The sequence below is a fragment of the Camelus ferus genome, chromosome 9 (genome assembly GCF_009834535.1).
Source record: "Camelus ferus isolate YT-003-E chromosome 9, BCGSAC_Cfer_1.0, whole genome shotgun sequence".
NCBI classification, from domain to species: Eukaryota; Metazoa; Chordata; class Mammalia; order Artiodactyla; family Camelidae; genus Camelus; species Camelus ferus.
In genome coordinates this window covers 27,678,943-27,699,361 of record NC_045704.1, presented here as the reverse complement: position 1 = coordinate 27,699,361, position 20,419 = coordinate 27,678,943, and positions in this window count along the sequence as shown.

Genomic DNA, 20,419 nt, shown 5'->3' with positions numbered 1-20,419 from the left:
CCTTCACATACGTTGTTGCACCACAGAGTTTCTGTCTGAGGGGAACTAAGCTAATTACATATGTACGGGAAGGCACTTGCTCCAATTCAATTTTCCAGCACATACTGCCTTTAAATGCAAACAGGCTCTGTGAAAAGTCCTGAAAAATCAGAGTAAGTGTTTCTAGGTGTATCCATGCCCTTGATACTAGATGCAGCAACACCTTTCTACTTATTCCATTCTCAGATCTGAATGTGTATGGAAGCCGTCCTTCACCTACCTTGTTGGGAATACAGAGTTTCTGCTTTAGGGGAACTATGCTGCTTACATATCTATGGGGAAGAACTCATCCAACTCAGTTTTCCAGCACAAACAGCCTTCCTTTGCAAACCGGCTCTAGGAAACATGCTGAGAAATCCCACTAAATGTTTCAGGATGTCTCCCAGCCCTTGATGCTACATGCAGCAACGCCAGACTACATGTTCCATTTTCAGATTTGAATGTGTGTGGAAGCTGTCCTTCATCTACCTTGTTGGGAACGCGTTGTTTCTGCTGCAGGGGAACTACGCACCTTACATATCTATGGGGAGTCACACACTCCAATTCAGTTTTCCAGTGCAAACGGCCTTCCTTTGCAAACCAGCTCTGGGAAACATGATGAGAAATCACAGTAAGTGTTTCTAGATATGCTGCAGCCCCATATACTAAACAGGAATGCCACTCTACTTGTTCCATTCTAAGATCTGAATGTGTGTGGAAGCTGTCCATCACATACCTTGTTGGGAAAGCAGAGTTTTTGCTTCAGGGGAACTATGCTACTTACGTATCTATTTGTAGGAACTAACTCCAACTCGGCTTTCCAGTGAAAACTGCCTTTATTGCAATCTGGCTCTAGGAAACATGCTGAGTGTTTATACATGTCCCAATGCCCTTCATCCTAGATAAAGGAACACCACTGCACATGCTTAATTTTCAGATATCAATGTGTATGAAAGCCACCTTTCACCAACCTTGATGGGAACACAGATTTTCTCTCTGATGGGAAATAAGCTACTTATATATCTATGGGGAGGCACTCACTCCAACACGATTTCCTAGAACAAAATGCCTTTAAATGTAAACTGACTGCAGGAAACAAGATGAGAAATCATAGTACGTGTTCCCAGAAGAACCCATGCCCTTTATGCTAGATGAAGAATTGCCTCTGCACATGCGGACTTCTAGGATGTGAATGTGTGTGGAAGCCTTCCTTCACCTATCTTGTTCTGAAAGCAGAGTTTCTGCTTCAGGGAAACTATGCTACTTACATATCTATTTGTAGGAACTAACTCCAACTCGGTTTTCCAGCGCAAAGTGCATTTCTTTGCTAACCAGCTCTAGGAAACATGATGAGAAATCACAGTAATAGTTTATAGAGGTCTCCAGCCCTTGATGCTAGATGCAGCAACACCCTTATACTTGTTAAATTCTCAGATCTGGATGTGTGTGGAAGTCGCCCTACACCAAGTTTTTGGGAACCCAGAATATATGGCCTAGAGTACCAACACTACATACATATCTATGGAGAGGCACTCGCTCCTAATCGATATCCCAGAGCAAAATGCCTTTAAATGCATCTGGCTGTAGGAAACATGCTAAGAAATCACAGTAAGTGTTTCTGCATATAATCATACCCTATATTCTAAATAAAAAACGCCACTGCACATGCTCAATTTTCAGATCTCAATGTGTGTGGAAGCTGTCCTTTACCTACCTTGATGGGAACACAGAGTTTCTCACTGAGTGTAAATACGCTACTTACCTATCTATGGGGAGGCACTTGCTCCAACTCGGTTTCCCAGTGCAAAATGCCTTTAAATGCAAACTGGCTGTAGGAAAGAGGATGAGAAATCATAGTATGTGTTTCCATATGTACCCATGCCCTTTATAGTAGATGAAGGACCGCCCCTGCACATGTTGTATTATGAGAAGTGTAGGTGTGTGGAAGCTTTCCTTCACCTTTCCCAGCTTTCCTGTTGGGAAAACAAAGTTTCTTCATGAGGAGAAGTATGCTACTTACATATCTATGGGGATATAATCGGTCCAACCCAGTTTTCCAGTGCAAATGGCTTTTACTTGGAAACCGGCTCTAGGAAGCATGCTGAGAAATAATGGGAAGTGTTACTAGACGTCCTCCAACACTTATGCTAGATGTAGGAATGCCTCTCTACTTGTTCCATTCTCAGATCTGAAAATGTATGGCAGCCGTCCTTCACCTAGCTTGTAGCAAACCTAGAAATTCTGGCCTAAGGGAACAACGGTACTTACATAACTATGGATAGGCACATGCTCAAACCAGGATTTCCACGGCAAACTGATTTACCACGGAAACCTGCTCTAGGAAACACGCTGAGAAGTCAGAGAAAGTGTTTTTAGTAGTCCCTTTGCTTTCTATGTTGGATGAATAAACGCCTCAACACATGCTCAATTCTGTGATCTGAATGCATGTGGAAGTCGTCCGTCAACTAGCTTGTTAGGAACGCATAGTTTTCGGGCTAGGGGAACTATGATACTTACATATCTATTGGGAGGCACTCACTCCAAACCGGTGTTCCACTGGAAACAGCTTTTACTTGGAAACTTGCACTAGCAAACTTTCTGAGAAATCAGTGCTTCTAGATATCCAACTTCCTTTTATGCTGGATGAAAGAACGCTACACCACATGCTCACTTCGGAGATGGAATGTGTGTGGAAGCCGTCCTTCGCATAGCTCATTGAGAAAACATAGTTTCTGGCCTAGGGGAAGTATGGTACTTATATATCTATGGGGAGGCTCTCGCTCTAACATGGTTTTCCACTGAAACCCACTTTTATTTTGAAACCTGCTCTAGGAAACATGCTGAGAAATCAGAGTTAGTGTTTCTAGATGTTCCTCTGCCTTATATGCTGGATAAATGAAAGTCTCTCCACATGCTTACTTCTGAGATCTGAATGTGCGTGGAAGCCATCCTTCACCATCCTTAGTTGGAAACTGAGGGTTTATGTCCTAGGGGAACTTTGCTACTTATGTAGCTATGGAAAGACACTTGTCCCAACTGGGTATTCCACACCAAATGGCCTTTAATTGTAATCCGGCTCTAGGAAAATTTCTGAGAAATCAGAGTAAGTGTTTGAAGATGCCCTCCTCCCCTTTACACTGGATTGATGAATGCCTCCCCTCATGCTCACTTCTGAGATCTGAATGTGTGTGGAAGCCGTCCTTCACCTAGCTTGTTGGGAATACAGAGTTTTTGGCCTAGGTAACAACGCTACTTTCATATATATGGGGAGGTACTCGCTCCGACACTGTTTTCCACTGCAACCGCTTTTACTAGGAAACCGGCATAATGGAAACATGCTGAGTAATCAGAGTGTTTCTAGGTGTCGTATTGCCCTTTATGCTGTAAGAATGAACACCTCTCCAATGCTCACTTCTATGATCTGAATGCGTTGGGAAGTGGTCCATCACCTAGCTTGTTGGGAACGCATAGTTTTCGGGCTAGGGGAACTATGATACTTACATATCTATTGGGAGGCACTCACTCCAAACCGGTGTTCCACTGGAAACAGCTTTTACTTGGAAACTTGCACTAGCAAACTTTCTGAGAAATCAGTGTTTCTAGATATCCATCTGCCTTTTATGCTGGATGAATAAACACTACGCCACATGCTCACTTCTGAGATCTGAATGTGTGCAGAAGTCGTCCTTCACATAGCCCGTTGAGAACCCATAGTTCATGGCCTAGGGGAAGTACGGTACTTAGATATCTATGAGGAGGCTCTCGCTCTAACCTGGTTTTCCACTGAAACCCACTTTTATTTTGAAACCTGCTCTAGGAAACATGCTGAGAAATCAGAGTTAGTGTTTCTAGATGTTCCCCTGCCTTATATGCTGGATGAATGAAAGTCTTTCCACATGCTCACTTCTGAGATCTGAGTGTGTGTGGAAGCTGTCCTTCACCATCCTTGTTGGAAACAGAAGGTTTATGTCCTAGGGGAACTTTGCTACTTATGTAGCTATGGAAAGTCACTTGTTCCAACTGGGTATTCCACACCAAATCGCCTTTAATTGTAATCTGGCTCTAGGAAAATTTCTGAGAAGTCAGAGTAAGTGTTTGAAGATGCCCCCCTCCCCTTTACGCTGGATTGATGAATGCCTCCCCTCATGCTCACTTCTGAGATCTGAATGTGTGTGGAAGCCGTCCTTCAACTAGCTTGTTGGGAACCCAGAGATTTGGTTGTAGGGAAACAACACTACTTACATATCTATGGGAAAGCAGTCATTCAAACCCAGTTTCCACTGCAAACTGCTTTTACTTGGAAACCAGGTGTAGGAAAAATGCTAAGAATTCAGAGTAAGTGATTCTAGATGCCTCCTCCCATTTAGGCTGAATGAATGAACAGCTCTTCACATGTTCACATTTGAGATCTGAATGTGTGTGGGAGCTGTCTTTCACCTAGCATTTTGGAACCCAGGCATTCAGGCCTAGGTGATCTGCACTAGGTAAATATGTATGGGAAGACACTCACTCCAACTTGATTTGAGAGACCAAACTGCTTTTACTTGGAAACCTGCTGTAGGAAACATGTTGAGAAATCAGAGTAAGTGTTTCTAGATGTCACTTTGCCTTTTATGATGGAAGCATGGACGCCTCTCCACATGGTCACTTCTGAGATCCGAATGTGTGTCGAAGATGTCGTTCACATAGCTTGTTGGAAACCAAAAGTTTCTGACCTAGGGGAACTACGCTACTTCCATATCTATGCGGAGGCACACACTCCACCCCGATTTTCCACTGCAAACCGCTTCTACGTGGAAATCAGCTCTTGGAAACATACTAAGAGATCAGAGTTAGTGTTTCTAGATGTGCCTTTGCCTTTTATGCTGAATGAATGGATGCCCCTTCACATGCTCACTTCTGAGATCTGAATGTCTGTGGAAGCTGTCCTTCACCTAGCTTGTTGGGAACCCAGAGTTTGTTCTTTAGGAGAACTACGCTACTTACATGTCTATGGGGAGTCACTTGCTGCAAATCATTTTTCCAGTGCAAACTGCCTTGATTGCAAACTGGCTCTAGGAAACCTGCTGATAAATCAGAGTGTTTCTAAATGTACCCAAGCCCTTTACCCTAGATAACTGAACATTACTGGATATGCTCCATTTACAGATATCAATGTGTATGGAAGCCATCCTTCACCTACCTTGATGGGAACACATAGTTTCTCTCTGAGTGTAAATACGCTACTTACATATCTATGGGGAGGCACTCACTCCTACTCGGTTTCCCAGTGCAAAATGCCTTTAAATGCAAACTGGCTGTAGGAAAGAGGATGAGAAATCATAGTAAGTGTTTCCATATGTACCCTTGCCCTTTATAGTAGATGAAGGATCACCCCTGCACATGCTGTATGATGAGATGTGTATGTGTGTGCAAGCTGTCCTTCACCTAGCTTGTTGGGAATCCACATTTTTTGGCCTATGTGATCTATGCTACTTACATATCTTTGGGGAGGCACTTGCTCCAACCCGGTTTTCCATTGCAAGCCATTTTCATTTTTAAACCTGTTCTAGGAAATATGCTGAGTAATCAGAGTAAGTGTTTCTAGATATCCTTCTGCCTTTTATGCTGGATGAATTGAATGTCTCTTCAAATGCTCCCTTCGGAGATTTGAATGAGTGTGGATGACGTCCTTCACCAGCTTGTTGTGAACCCAGAGTTTCTGGACCTGGGATCTATGGTACTTACATATCTATGGAGAGTCACTCTCTTTTTCTTTGAATCCTGCCATAGGAAACATGCTGAGTAATCAGACTAAGTGTTTCTAGATGTGACACAGCCCTTTATACTGGACGAAAGAACAACAAACCACATGCTCACTTCTGAGATCTGAATGTGTGTGGAAGCCTTCCTTCTTCTAGCTTTTTGGGAATGCAGAGTTTTTGGCCTAGGAAACAATGCTACTTACATATCTATGGGGAGGCATTCGCTCCGACGGTGTTTTCCAATGCAAAGCACTTTTACAAGGAAACTGGCAGCATGGAAACATGGTGAATAATCAGAGTAAGTGTTTCTAGGTGTCGTATTGCCCTTTATGCTGCATGAATGAACACCTCTCCAATGCTCACTTCTGTGATCTGATTGCCTGTGGAAGTCATTCATCACCTAGCTTTTTGGGAACCCAGAGTGGAGTCCAAGGGAAACTAAGCTGCTTTCATATATATGGGGATGTGCTAGTATGAACTCGGTATTTCACTGCAAACCACTTTATCTTGAAACCGGCTTTGAGAATCATGCTGAGAAATCAGTGTATGTGTTTGTGTATGTCACTTAACCTTCAATGCTAGAAGGAAGAACGCCTCTCTGCAGGCTCACTTCTGAAATCTGAATGTGTGTTGGAGCCGTCCTTCACCTATCTTGTTGGAAACACAGGGTTTGTGGCTGAGGGGAACTATGCTACTTTGAAATCTAAGGGGAGGCACTTGCTGCAATGCGGTTTTCCGTAGTAAACCACTTTAACATTGAAACCAGCTTTAGAAAACATGCTGAGAAATCAGAGAATGTGTGTCTAGAAGTCCCTCTGCCTTTTGTGCTGGATGAAAGAACCCCTCTCTACCTGCTCAATTTTCAGAACTGTATGAGTATGGAAGCTGTCCTTCACCTAGCTTTTTGGGAACCCAGAGCTTTAGTCCAAGGGGAAATAAACAGCTTTCATATATATGGGGATGCACTAGCACCAACTCGGTTTTTCACTGCAAACTGCTTTAACTTGAAACTGGCTTTGAGAAACATGCTGAGAAATCAAAGTGTTTCTGTATGTCACTTACACTTCAATGCTGGATGAAAGAATGCCTCTCCACAGGCTCAATTTTCAGACCTGTATGTGTGTGGTGTCATCTTGCACATAAGTTGTTTGAAACCCAGAGTTTCTGGTATAGGGGAACTTTGCTACTTACATCTAAGGAAAGGCACTCGCTCCAGTGTGGTTTTCCACACCAAACTGCTTTTACTTTGACACCAGCTTTAGGAAACCTGCTGAAAAATCAGAGAATGTGTGTCTAGAATTCCCTCTGCCTTTTATGCTGGATGAAAGAACACGTCTCCACATACTCACTTCTCAGAATTGTTTGTGTGTGGAAGCAATCCTTCACTTAGTTTGTTTAGAACCTAGAGTTTCAGATCTAGGGAAATGTAGGTATTTAGATATCTATGCGGGTGCACTGGGACCAACAAGGTTTCCAATGCAAAATGGTATTACTTGAAACAGACTTTGAGAAACATGCTGAGAATTCAGAGTTTTTCTGTATGTCATTTAAACTTCAATACTGGATGAAAGAACGCCTCTCCACAAGCTCACTTCTGACATCTGAATTTTTGTTGGAGATGTCCTTCACCTAACTTGTTGGAAACCATGAGATTCTGGTATAGGGGAACTATGCTACTTACATATATAAGGGGGGGCACTCACTTCATCATGGTTTTCCACAGCAAGCTGCTTTTATTTTGAAACTGGCTTTGAGAAACATGCTGAGAAACCAGAGAATGTGTGTCTAGAAGTCACTCTGCCTATTATGCTGGATGAAAGAATGCTTCTAGGCATATTAAATTTTCAGACTTGTATGTGTGTGGAAGTGGTCCATCACCTAGATGTTGCAAACCCAGAGTTTGAGTGCAAGGGAATATTTGCTGCTTTCATATATAGGGACATACTAGCATTAAATAGGTTTTTCACTGCAAACCACATTTACTTGAAAGCAGCTATAGAAACATGCTGAGAAATCAGAGAATGTCTGTCTAGAAGTAGCTCTGCCTTTTATGATGGATGAAAGAACACCTCTCCACATTATCACTTCTCAGATTTGTATGTGTGTGGAAGCCATCCTTCACCTCACTTGTTGGTATCCCAGAGTATGAGCCCAAGGGAAACAAAGCTGCTTTCATATATATTTGGACATAGTAGCATCACCTAGGTTTTTCACTGCAAGCCACTTTTACTTGAAAGCAGCTTTGAGAAACATGCTGAGAAATCAGAGTAAGTGTTTCTGTATTTCACTTAACCTTCAATGCTGGATGATAGAATGTCTCTCCACAAGCTCACTTGTGATATCTGAATTTATGTTGGAGTCGTCCTTCAGCTCACTTGTTGGAAACCCAGAGTTTCTGGATTAGGGGTACTACGCTACTTACATAGCTAAGGGGAGGCACTGGTTCCAACATGGTTTTCCACAAAAGAATCTTTGACATTGAAACCAGCGTTAGGAAACATGCTGAGAATTCAGAGAATGTCTGTGTAGAATTCCCTCTGGGTTTTAGGCTGGATGAAAGTACACCTCTCCACATAGACAATTTTCAGATTTGTATATGTGTGGAAGCCGTCTTTCACCTAGCTTTTTACAACCCAGCATTTGAGAACAAAGGAAAATTAGCTGCTTTCATATGTATGGGGACATACTAGCATTAACTCGGTTTTTCACTGCAAACCACTTTTACTTGAAACCGGCGTCAGGAAACATGCTGGGAAATCAGAGTAAGTGTTTCTGTGTGTCCCTTAATCTTCAATGCTAAATGAAAGAATTCCTCTCCACATGCACAATTTTCATATCTGTATGTTTGTGAAAGCCGTCCTTCACCTAACTTGTTGGGAAACCAGAGTTTCAGGCCTATGGAAATTGCTGCTTTCATATATATGGGGTCCTTCACCTAACTTTTTGGAAACACAGAGATTCTTTTATAGGGGAACTACACTACTTACATATCTAAGGGGAGGCTCTCTCTCCAACACGGTTTTCCACAGCAAACCACTTTTACATTGAAACAGGTGTTAGGAAACATGCTGAGAAATCAGAGAATGTGTGTCTAGAAGTCCCTCTGCCTTTTGTGCTGGATGAAAGAACACCTCTCCACATACTCAATTTTCAGACCTTGTATGTGTGTGGAAGCTGTCCTTCATATAGCTTGTTGGGAACCCAGAGTTTGAGTCCAAGGGAAATTAAGCTGTTTTCATATATATGGGGACGTACTAGCATTAAATCAGTTTTTCACTGCAAACTGCATTTATTTGAAAGCAGCTTTGAGAAACATGCTGAGAAATCAGAGTAATTGTTTCTGTCTGTCATTCAACTATCAATGCTGGATGATAGATGGTCTCTCCACAAGCTCACTTCTGACATCTGAATTTATGTTGGAGACATCCTTCACATAACTTGTTGGAAACCCAGAGTTTCTGGTCTAGGGGAACTAGGCTACTTACATATCAAAGGTGAGACACTAATTCCAATGTGGTTTTCAACAGCAAACCACTTTTACTTTGAAACTAACTTTACAAAACATGATGAGAAATCAGAGAATGTATGTCTAGAAATCCCTGTGCCTTTTATACTGGATGAAAGAATGCCTTAACAAATGCTAAATTTTCAGACCTATATGTGTCCAGAAGCCTTCCTTCACCTAGCTTGTTGGGAACCCAGAGTTTCTGACCAAGGGAAACTAAGCTGCTTTTATATATATGGGGATGTAAAAGTACAACTCGGTTTTTCAGTTCAAACCACTTTAAGTTGAAACCGGCTTTGAAAAACATGCTGTGAAATCAGAATCTGTGTTTGTGTATGTCATTTAACCTTCAATGCTGGATGAAGGAACGCCTCTCCACATGCTCAGTTCTCACGTTTGAAAGTGTGTAGGAGCCGTTCATCACCTAACTAGTTGGAAAGCCAGAGTTTCTGGTCTAGGGGAACTACGTTAATTACATATTTTAGGGGAGACTCTCACTCCAACGCGTTTTTCCAAAGAAAACAGCTTTTATTTTGAAACTGGCATTAGGAAACATACTGAGAATTCAGAGAATGTGTGTCTAGAAGTCCTTCTGCCTTTTATGCTAGATGAAAGAACACGTCTCCACATACTCAATTTTCAGACTTCAATGTGTGTAGCATTCCTTCACCTAGCTTGTTAGTAACCTAGAGATTGAGTACAAGTGTATCTAAGCTGCTTTCATATATAAGGGGACGTACTATCATTAACTCGTTTTTTCACTGCAAACCGATTTTACTTCAAACCAGCTTTGAGAAACATGCTGAGAAATCACAGTAAGTGTTTCTGTATGTCACTTAAACTTCAATGCTGGATGAAAGAATGCCTCTCCACAAGCTAACACTGTCATCTAAATTTGTGTTGGAGATGTCCTTCACTTAACTTGTTGGAAACCCAGAGTTTCTGCTATAGGGGAACAATGCTATTTACAAATCTAAGGGGAGGCTCTCACTCCAATGCAGTTTTCCACAGAAAACAGTTTTTACTTTGAAACTGGAGTTAGGAACCATGCTGAGAAATCAGTGAATGGGTGTAGAAGTCCCTGTGTCTTTTATGCTGGTTGAACAAACACCTCTCCACATGCTCAATTTTAAGACCTGTATGTGTGTGGAAGCTGTCCTTCACCAAACTTGTTGGAATCACTGTGTTTGTAGCTGAAGGGAAATGCACTAGTTACAAATCTAAGGGTAATCACTCATTCCTATGGGGTTTTCAACAGCAAACCTCTTGTACTTTGAAACTGGTGTTAGGAAACATGCTGAGAATTCAGATAATATGTGTATAGAAGTCCCTGTTCCTTTTATGCTGGATGAAAAAACGCCTTTCCATATGCTCAATTTTCAGACTTGTATATGTGTGGAAGCTGTTCTTCACCTAGCTTGTAGGGAACCCACAATTTCAGACCAAGGGAAACTAAGCTTCTATCATATATATGGAGATGAATAGCACTGACTCAGTTTTTCACCGCAAACTGCTTTAACTTGAAACAGGCTTTGAGCAACATGCTGTGAAATCAGAGTAAGTTTTTGTGTATGTCTCTTAACCTTCAATGCCGGATGAAAGAACGCCTCTCCATATGCTCAGTTCTCACATTTGAAACTGTGTAGGAGTCGTCCATCACCTAAGATGTTGGAAACCCAGAGTTTCTGGTCTAGGAGAACTACAGTAATTATATATATTAAGGGAGGCAATCGATCCATAGTGGTTTTCCAAAGAAAACAGCTGTTAATTTGAAACCAGCGTTAGGAAAAATGCTGAGAATTCAGAGAATGTGTGTCTAGAAGTCCCTCTGCCTTTTATGCTGGATGAAAGAATGCCTCTCCACATGCTCACTTCTGAGATTTGTGTGTGGGGGGAAGTGTTCCTTCACCTACCTTGTTGAGAACCCAGATTTTCTGACCTAGGGAAATGTCAGTACTTACATATCTATGGGGAACCACTGGGGCCAATAGTTTCCACTGAAAACCACTTTTGCTTGAAACCGTATTTGATAATCACGCTGAGAATTCAGAGTAAGTGTTTCTATATGTCAATTAACCTTCAATGCTGGATGAAAGAAAGCCTCTCCACAAGCTCACTTCTGACATCTGAATTTGTGTTGGAGACATTCTTCACCAAACTTGTTGGAAATCCAGAGATTCTGGTATTGGGGTACTACGCTATTTACATATCTATGGGGAGGCACTCGCTCCAACATGGTTTTCCACAGCAAACCACTTTTACTTTGAACCCGGCTTTAGGAAACATGCTGAGAAATCAGAGTATGTGTTTCTGTAAGTCACTTAATTTACAATGCTAAATGAAAGAAAGCCTCTCCACATACTCAATTTTCAGTCTTGTATGTGTTTGGAAGCCATCCTTCACATAGATTGTTGGGAAGCCATAGTATGTGTCCAAGGGAAACTAGGCTTCTTTCATATATATGGGGATGTACTAGCATTAACTCGGTTTTTCACTGCAAACTGCTTTTACTTGAAACTGGGTTTAAGAAACATGCTGAGAAATCAGAGGAAGTGTTTCTGTATGTTATTTAACTTTCAATGCTGGATGATAGAACATCTCTCCACAAGATCACTTCTGACATCTGAATTTATATAGAGACCTACTTCACCTAAATTGTTGAAAACCCAGGCTCTGTGAAAGAGGAACTACGCTACTTACATATCTAAGCAGAGGACTCGCTTCAACGCGGTTTTCCACAGCAAACCGCTTTTATTTTGTAAGCGGTGTTAGGAAACATGCTGAGAAATCAGAGAATGTGCGTCTAGAAGCCCCTGTGCCTTTTATGCTGGATGAAAGAATGCCTCTCCACATGCATAATTTTCAGACCTGTATGGGTGTGGAATCCAACCTTCACCTAGATTGTTGGGACCCAGATTTTCATGCCCAGGCAAACTATGCTACTTTCATATATATGGGGACATACTATCACTAACTTGGATTTTCATTGCAAATCACTTTTACTTGGAACAGACTTTGAGAAACATGCTGAGAAATCAGAGTAAGTGTTTATGTATGTCAGTAAATCTTCAAAGCTAAATGAAACAACGCCTCTCCTCGTGCACAATTTTCTTAACTGTATGTATGTGAAAGCCATCCTTCACCTAGCTTGTTGGAAACACAAAGTTTCACACCTAAGGACACTATGCTACTTTCATATGTATGGGAACGTACTAGCACCAACTCGGTTTTTCAATGCAAACCGCTTTTCCTTGAAACCAGTTTTCAGAAACATGCTGAGAAATCAGTGTTTCTGTATGTCATTTAACCTTCAATGCTGGGTGAAAGAATGCCTCTCCACATGCTCATTTCTCATATTTCAAAATGTGTAAGAGCCATCCATAACATAACTTGTTGGAAACCCAGAGTTTCTCATCTAGAGGAACTAAGCAAATTACATATCTAAGGGGAGGTACTAGCTCCAATGCAGTTTTCTACAGCAAACCCCTTTTATTTTGAAACTGGCATTAGGAACATTCAGCAAAATCAGAGAATGTGTGTCTACAAGTCCCTCTGACTTTTAAGCTGGATAAAAGAACGCCTCTCCACATGATCAATTTTCATTCCTGTATGTGTCTGGAAGCCGACCTTCACCTAGCTTGTTGGGAACACAGAGTGTCACGTCTAAGGAAACTACACTACTTTCATATATATGGGGATGTACTACCAAAAACTAGGTTTTTCAGAGCAAATCGCTTTGACTTGAAACCAGCTTTGAGAAATGCTGAGAAATGAGAGTAAGTGTTTGAGTATATCACTAAATCTTCAATGCAAGATGAAACCACGCCTCTCCACATGTACAATTTTCATATCTGTATGTGTGTGGAATCCCTCCTTTACATAGCTTGTTTGGAACCCAGAGTATCAGTCCAAGGGGAACTAAGCTACTTACATATATATGGGGATGTAGTAGCATTAAATCGGTTTTTCACTACAAACCACTTTTATTTAAAACTGGCTTTGAGAAACATGCTGAGCATTCAGAGTAAGTGTTTCTGTATGTCACTTAACCTTCTATGCTGGATAAAAGAAATTGTCTCCACATGCTCACTTCTCAGATTTGTATGTGTGTGGAAGCCATCCTTCACCTAGCTTGTTGAGAACCCAGAGTTTCAGACTAAGGGAAACTAAGCTTCTTTCATTAGCACCAACTCAGTTTTTCCGTGCAAAATGCTTTAACTTGAAACCAGCTTTGAAAAACATGCTGAGGAATCAGAGTAAGTGTTTCTATATGTCACTTAACCTTCCATGCTTGATGAAGAACGACTCTCCACAGGCTCACTTCTGACATCTGAATTTGTGTTGGAGCCATCCTTCATGTAACTTGTTGGAAACGCAGGGTTTATGGCTGAGGGGTACTATGGTACTTTGAATATCTAAGGGGAGACACTCTCTCCAATGCGGTTTTCCACAGCAAACTGCTTTTACATTGAAACCGGCATTAGGAAACATGCAGCAAAATCAGAGAATATGTGTCTAGTAGTCCCTCAGCCTTTTATGTTGGATGAAATTACGCCTCTCCACATGCTCACTTCTCAGATTTGTATGTGTGTGTAAGCCGTCCTTCACCTAGCTTGTTGGTAACCCAGAGTTTGAGTACATGCAAAACTAAGCTGCTTTCATATATATATGTGGACATAATAGCATTAACACTTTTTTTCACTGCAAACCTCTTTTAATTTGACCCGGCTTTGAGAACATGCTGAGAAATCAGAGAATGTGTGTCTAGAAGTCCCTCTGCCATTTATGATGGATGAAAGAAGGCCTCTACACATGCTCACTTCTGAATTTGTATGTGTGTGGAAGTTGTCCTTTGCCTAGATTGTTGAGAACCCAATTTTTCTGATCTAGGGAACATCGGTCCTTACATATCTTTGTGGAAGCACTGGGACCAATAGAGTTTCCACTGCAAACCACTTTAACTTGAAACCTGATTTCAAAAACATGCTGAGAAATCAGAGTAAGTGTTTCTGTATGTCAAATCACCTTCAATGCTGGATGAAATAACGACTCTCCACAAGCTCACTTCTGAGATCTGAATTTGTGTTGGAGCCGTGCTTCACCTAACTTGTTGGAAATGCTGGGTTTGTGGCTGTTGGGAACTATCCTACTAACAAATCTAAGGGGAGACACTTGCTCCAATGCGGTTTTCCACAGCAAACCACTTTTACTATGAAACCAGTGTTAGGAAACATGCTGCAAAATCAGAGAATGTGTGACTAGAAGTCCCTCAGCCTTTTATGCTGGATGAAAGAATGCATTTCCACATGCTCACTTCTCAATTTGTATGTGTTTGGAGCCATCCTTCAACTTGCTTGTTGAGAACCCAGAGTTTCTGACCTAGGGAAACGTCTGTACTTATATATCTATGCGGATGCACTGGGACCAACACAGTTTCCACTGCCAACTGTTTTTACTTGAAACCGGCTTTGAGAAACATGCTGAGAAATCAGAGTAAGTGTTTCTGTATGTCACTTAATCTTCAATGCTAAATGAAAGAACGCCTATCCACATACTCAATTTTCAGACTTGTATGTGTGTGGAAGCTGTCCTTCACCTAGCTTGTTGGGAACCCAGAGTTTGAGTTCAAGGGAAAGTAAATTGCTTTCATATACATGTGGATATACTAGCATTAACTTGGTATTTCACTGCAAACCACTTTTCCTTGAAACCAGCCTTGAGAATCATGCTGAGAAATCAGAGAAAACGTTTCTATATGGCACTTAACCTTCAATGCTGGATGAAAGAACGTCTCTCCACAAGCTCACTTCTGACATCTGAATTTATTTTGGAGTCGTTCTTCATCTACCTTGTTGGAAATGCTGAGTTTGTGGCTGAGGTGAACTGCACTACTTGCACATCTAAAGGGAGGCACTCACTCCAACGTGGCTTTCCACAGCAAACAGCTTTTACTTTGAAACCGGTGTTAGGAAACATGCTGAGAAATCAGAGAATGTGCATCTAATGTCCCTCTGACTTTTATGCTGGATTAAGGAACTACTTTCCACATACTCAATTTTCAGATTGTATGTGTGTTGAAGCTGTCCTTCAACTAGCTTGATGGGAACCCAGAGTTTGAGTACAATGGAAACTAAGCTGCTTTCATATATATGGGGATGTGCTAGCATTCACTTGGTTTTTAAATGCAAACCACTTTTATTCAAACCGGCTTTGAGAAACATGCTGATAAACCAGAGTAAGTGTTTCCATATGTCATGTAACCTTCAATTCTGGATGAAAGAACGTCTATCCACAAACTCACTTCTGACATCTGAATTTGTGTTGGAGACGTCCTTCACCTAACTTGTTGGAAACCCATTTTTCTGGTATAGGGGAATTAAGCTACTTACTATCTCATGGGAGGCACTCACTCCAATGTGGTTTTCCACAGCAAACAGCTTTAACTTTGAAATCAGCATTAGGAAACATGCTGAGAAATCAGAGAATGTGTGTCTAGAATTCCCTCTGCCTTTTAAGCCAGATGAAAGGACGCCTCTCCACATGCTCACTTCTCATATTTGTATGTGTGGGGAAGTCGCCTTTCACCTAGCTTGTTGAGAACATAGAGTTTCTGAACTAGGGAAATGTCGGTACTTACATATCTATGGGGAAACACTGGGACCAACCTGGTTTCCACTGCAAACTGTTTTTACTTGAAACCGGCGTTAGGAAACTTGCTGGGAAATCAGAGTAAGTTTTCTGTATGTCACTTAATCTTCAATGCTAAATGAAAGAATGCCTCTACATATACTCAATTTTCAGTCTTGTATGTGTGTGGAAGATATACTTCACCTACATTGTTGGGAAACCAGAGTTTGAGTCCAAGGGAACCTAAGCTGCTTTCATATATATGGGGACATACTAGTATTAACTCAGTTTTTCACAGCAAACTGCTTTTACTTAAAACTAGCTTTGAGAAACATACTGAGAAATCCGAGGAAGTGTTTGTGTATGTCATTTAACATTCTGTGCTGCATGAAAGAACGTCTCTCCACAAATTCATTTCTGACATCTGAATTTATGTTGGAGACGTCCTTCACCTAACTTGTAAAACACCCAGAGTTTCTGTTATAGAGAAACTATTCTACTTACATATCTATGGGGAGGCACTCAATCCAATGCAGTTTTCCACAGCAGACCACTTTTACTTTGAAACTGGCTTTAGGAAGCATGCTGAGAAATCAGAGAATTTATATCTAGGAATCCCTGTGCCTTTTATACTGGATGAAAGAATGACTCTCCACGTACTCAATTTTGAGACTTGTATGCATTTGGAAGCCTTCCTTCACCTAGCTTTTCGGAAACCAGAGTTTGAGTCCAAGGGAAACTAAGCTGCTTTCATATATATGGGGATGTACTAGCATTAACTCAGTTTTTCACTGCAAACTGCTTTTACTTCAAACCAGCTTTGAGAAACATGCTGAGAAATCAGAGTAAGTGTTTCTGTATGTCACTTAACCTTCAATGCTGGATGAAAGAACGTCTATCCACAATCTCACTTCTGACATCTGAATTTGTGTTGGAGACGTCCTTCACCTAACTTGTTGGAGATGCAGGGTTTGTGATTGAGGTGAACTATGTTATATGCCAATTTAAGGGGAGGCACTAACTCCAATGCAGTTTTCCACAGCGAACCGCTTTTACTTTGAAACCAGTATTAGGAAACATGCTGAGAAATCACAGAATGTTTGTCTAGAATTCCCTCTGCTTTTTATGCTGGATGAAAGAACGCATCTCCACATGCTCTCTTCTCAGATTTCTGTGTGTGTGTTAGTCTTACTACGCCCAGCTTGTTGAGAACCCAGTTTCTGACCTAGATAAAAGTCGGTACTTACATATCTATGGGGAAACACTGGGACCAACACGGTTTCCACTCCAAACAGCTTTTACTTGAAACCAGCTTTGAGAAACATGCTGAGAAATCAGAAAAAGTGTTTCTGCATGTCTTTTAACCTTCAATGCTGGATGAAAGGACGCCTCTCCACATGCTCAATTTTCAGATCTTTATGTGTGTGGAAGCTGTCCTTCACCTAGCTTGCTGGGAACCAAGATTTTCACACCTAGGGACACTATGTTAATTTCATATATATGGGATGTACTACCGCCAACTCGGGTTTTCATTGCAAATCACTTTTACTTGAAACTGGCTTTGAGAAACATCCTGAGAATTCAGAGAATGAGTGTCTAGAAGTCCCTCTACCTGTTTTGCTGGATGAAAGAACGCCTCTCCACATGCTAACTTCTCAGATTTGTGTGTGTGTGGAAGCTGTCCATCATGTAGCTTGTTGAGAAACCAGATTTTATGAATTAGAGAGACGTCGGTCCTTACATATCTATGGGGAAGCACTAGGACCAATACAGTTTCCACTGCAAACTACTTTTACTTGAAACCGGCTTTGAGAAACATGCTGAGAAATCAGAATAAGTATTTCAGTATGTCAATAAACCTTCAATGCTGGATGAAAGAACGCCTCTCCCCAAGCTCACTTCTGACATCTGAATTTGTGTGGAGCCATCCTTCACCTAACGTTGGAAATGCAGGTTTTGTGACTGAGGTGAACTATGCTATTTACAAATCTAAGCAGAGGCACTCACTCCAATGTGGTTTTCCACAGTAAACCGCATTTACTTTGAAACAGGCATTAGGAAACATGCTGAGAAATCAGAGAATGTTTGTCTAGAAGTCCTTCTGCCTTTTATGCTGGATGAAAGAACGCATCTCTACATGCTCTCTTCTCAGAGATCTATATGTGTGGAAGTCATACTTCATCCTGTTTGTTGAGAACCCAGAGTTTCTGACCTAGATAAATGTTGGTACTTACATATCCAAGGGGAGCACTGGGACCAACAAGGTTTCCACTCCAAACGCTTTTACCTGAAACTGGCTTTGAGAAACATGCTGAGAAATCAGAGTAATTGTTTCTGTATGTCACTTAATCTTCAATGCTAAATGAAAGAACCACTCTCCACCTACTCAATTTTCAGACTTGTATGTGTGTTTAAGCCATCCTTCACCTAGCTTGTTGGGAATCCAGAGTATGAGTCCAAGGGAAACTAAGCTGTTTTGATATATATGGGGATGTACTAACATTAACACGGTTTTCCACTGCAAACCGCTTTTACTTGAAACCAGTTTTTAGAAACATGCTGAGAAATCAGAGTAAGTGTTTCTGTATGTCACTTAACCTTCAATGCTGGATGAAAGAATGCATCTCCACAAGCTCACATCTAACATCTGTAGTTGTGCTGGAGAGCTCCTTCACCTAACTTTTTGGAAACACACAGTTTCGTGTATAAGGGAACTATGCAACTTACATATCTACGGGGAGGCACTCGCTCCAACGTGGTTTTCCACAACAAACCGCTTTTCCTTTACAACTGGTGTTAGGAAACATGCTGAGAATGTGTGTCTAGAATTCCCTGTGCCTTTTCTGCTGGATGAAAGAATGCCTCTCCACATGCTCAATTTTCAGAGCTGTATGTGTGTGGAAGCATTCCTTCACCTATCTTGTTGGGAACCCAGAGTTTCACTCCTAGGGAAGCTACACTACTTTCATATATATGGGGATGTACTACCACCAACTAGGTTTTTCAGTGCTAAAAGCTTTTACTTGAAACCTGCTTTGAGAAACATGCTGAGAATTTAGAGTAAGTGTTTCTGTTTGTCACTAAATCTACAATGCTAAATGAAACAATGCCTCTATGAATGCACAATTTTCGTATCTGTATGTGTGTGAAAGCCATCCTTCACCTAGCTTGTTGGGACCCAGTGTTTGTGTACAAGGGAAACTAGGCTGCTTTTATATATATGGAGAGGTACTAGCATTAACTCGGTTTTTCACTGAAAATCGCTTTTACCTGAAACCGGCTTTGTGAAACATGCTGAGAAATCACAGTAAGTGTTACTGTATGTCAATAAACCTTCAATCAGGATGAATGAATACCTCACCACATGCTCACTTCTGACATCTGAACATGTGTTGGAACCGTCCTTCACCTAACTTGTTGGAAATGCTGGGTTTGTGGCTGAGGGGAACTACGCTACTTACAAATCTAAGGGGAGGTACTCACTCCAATGAGGTTTTCCACATCTAAATGCTTTTTAATTGAAACCGGTGTTAGGAAACATGCTGAGAAATCAGAGATTGTGTCTAGAATTACCTGTGCCTTTTATGCAGGATGAAAGAACGCATCTCCACATGTTCAATTTACAGAACTGTATGAGTGTTGAAGCCATTCTTCACCTAGCTTGTTAGAAATCCAGAGTTTCAGTCCAAGGTAAACTATGCTGATTTCATATATACGGGGATGTACTAGCACAAATTCGATTTTTCACTGCAAACCACATATAATTGAAACTGGCTTTGAGAAACATGCTGAGAAATCAGCGAATGTGTGTCTAGAAGTCCCTCTGCCTTTTATGCCGGATGAAAGAATACCTCTCCACATGCTCACTTCTAAGATTTCTATGTGATTGGATGCCGTCCTTTACCTAGCTTGTTGATAACCCAGAATTTCAGACCTAGGGAAAAGTCAGTACTTATCTATCTATGCCGATGCACTGGGACCAACACGGTTTCCACTGCAAACAACTTTTACTTGAAACTGGCACTGAGAAAATTGCTGAGAACTCATATTATGTGCTTCTGTTTGTCACTTAATCTTCAATAATAAATGAAAGAACGCCTCTCACATACTCAAAATTCAGACTTGTATTTGTGTGGAAGCCATACTTCAAATACCTTGTTGGGAACCCAGAGTTTGAGAACAAGGAAAACTAAGCTGCTTTCATATATATGTGGACGTACTAGCATTAATTCGGTTTTTCACAGCAAACCACTTTTACTTGAAACTGGCTTTCAGAAACATGCTGAGAAATCAGAGTATGTGTTTCTTTTTTTAAAATATTTTTTTATTGATTTATAATCATTTTACAATGTTGTGTCAAATTCCAGTGTTCAGCACAATTTTTCAGTTATTCATGGACATACACACACTCATTGTCACATTTTTTTCTCTGTGAGTTATCATAACATTTTGTGTATATTTCCCTGTGCTATACAGTGTAGTCTATTCTACAATTTTGAAATCCCAGTCTATCTCTTCCCACCCT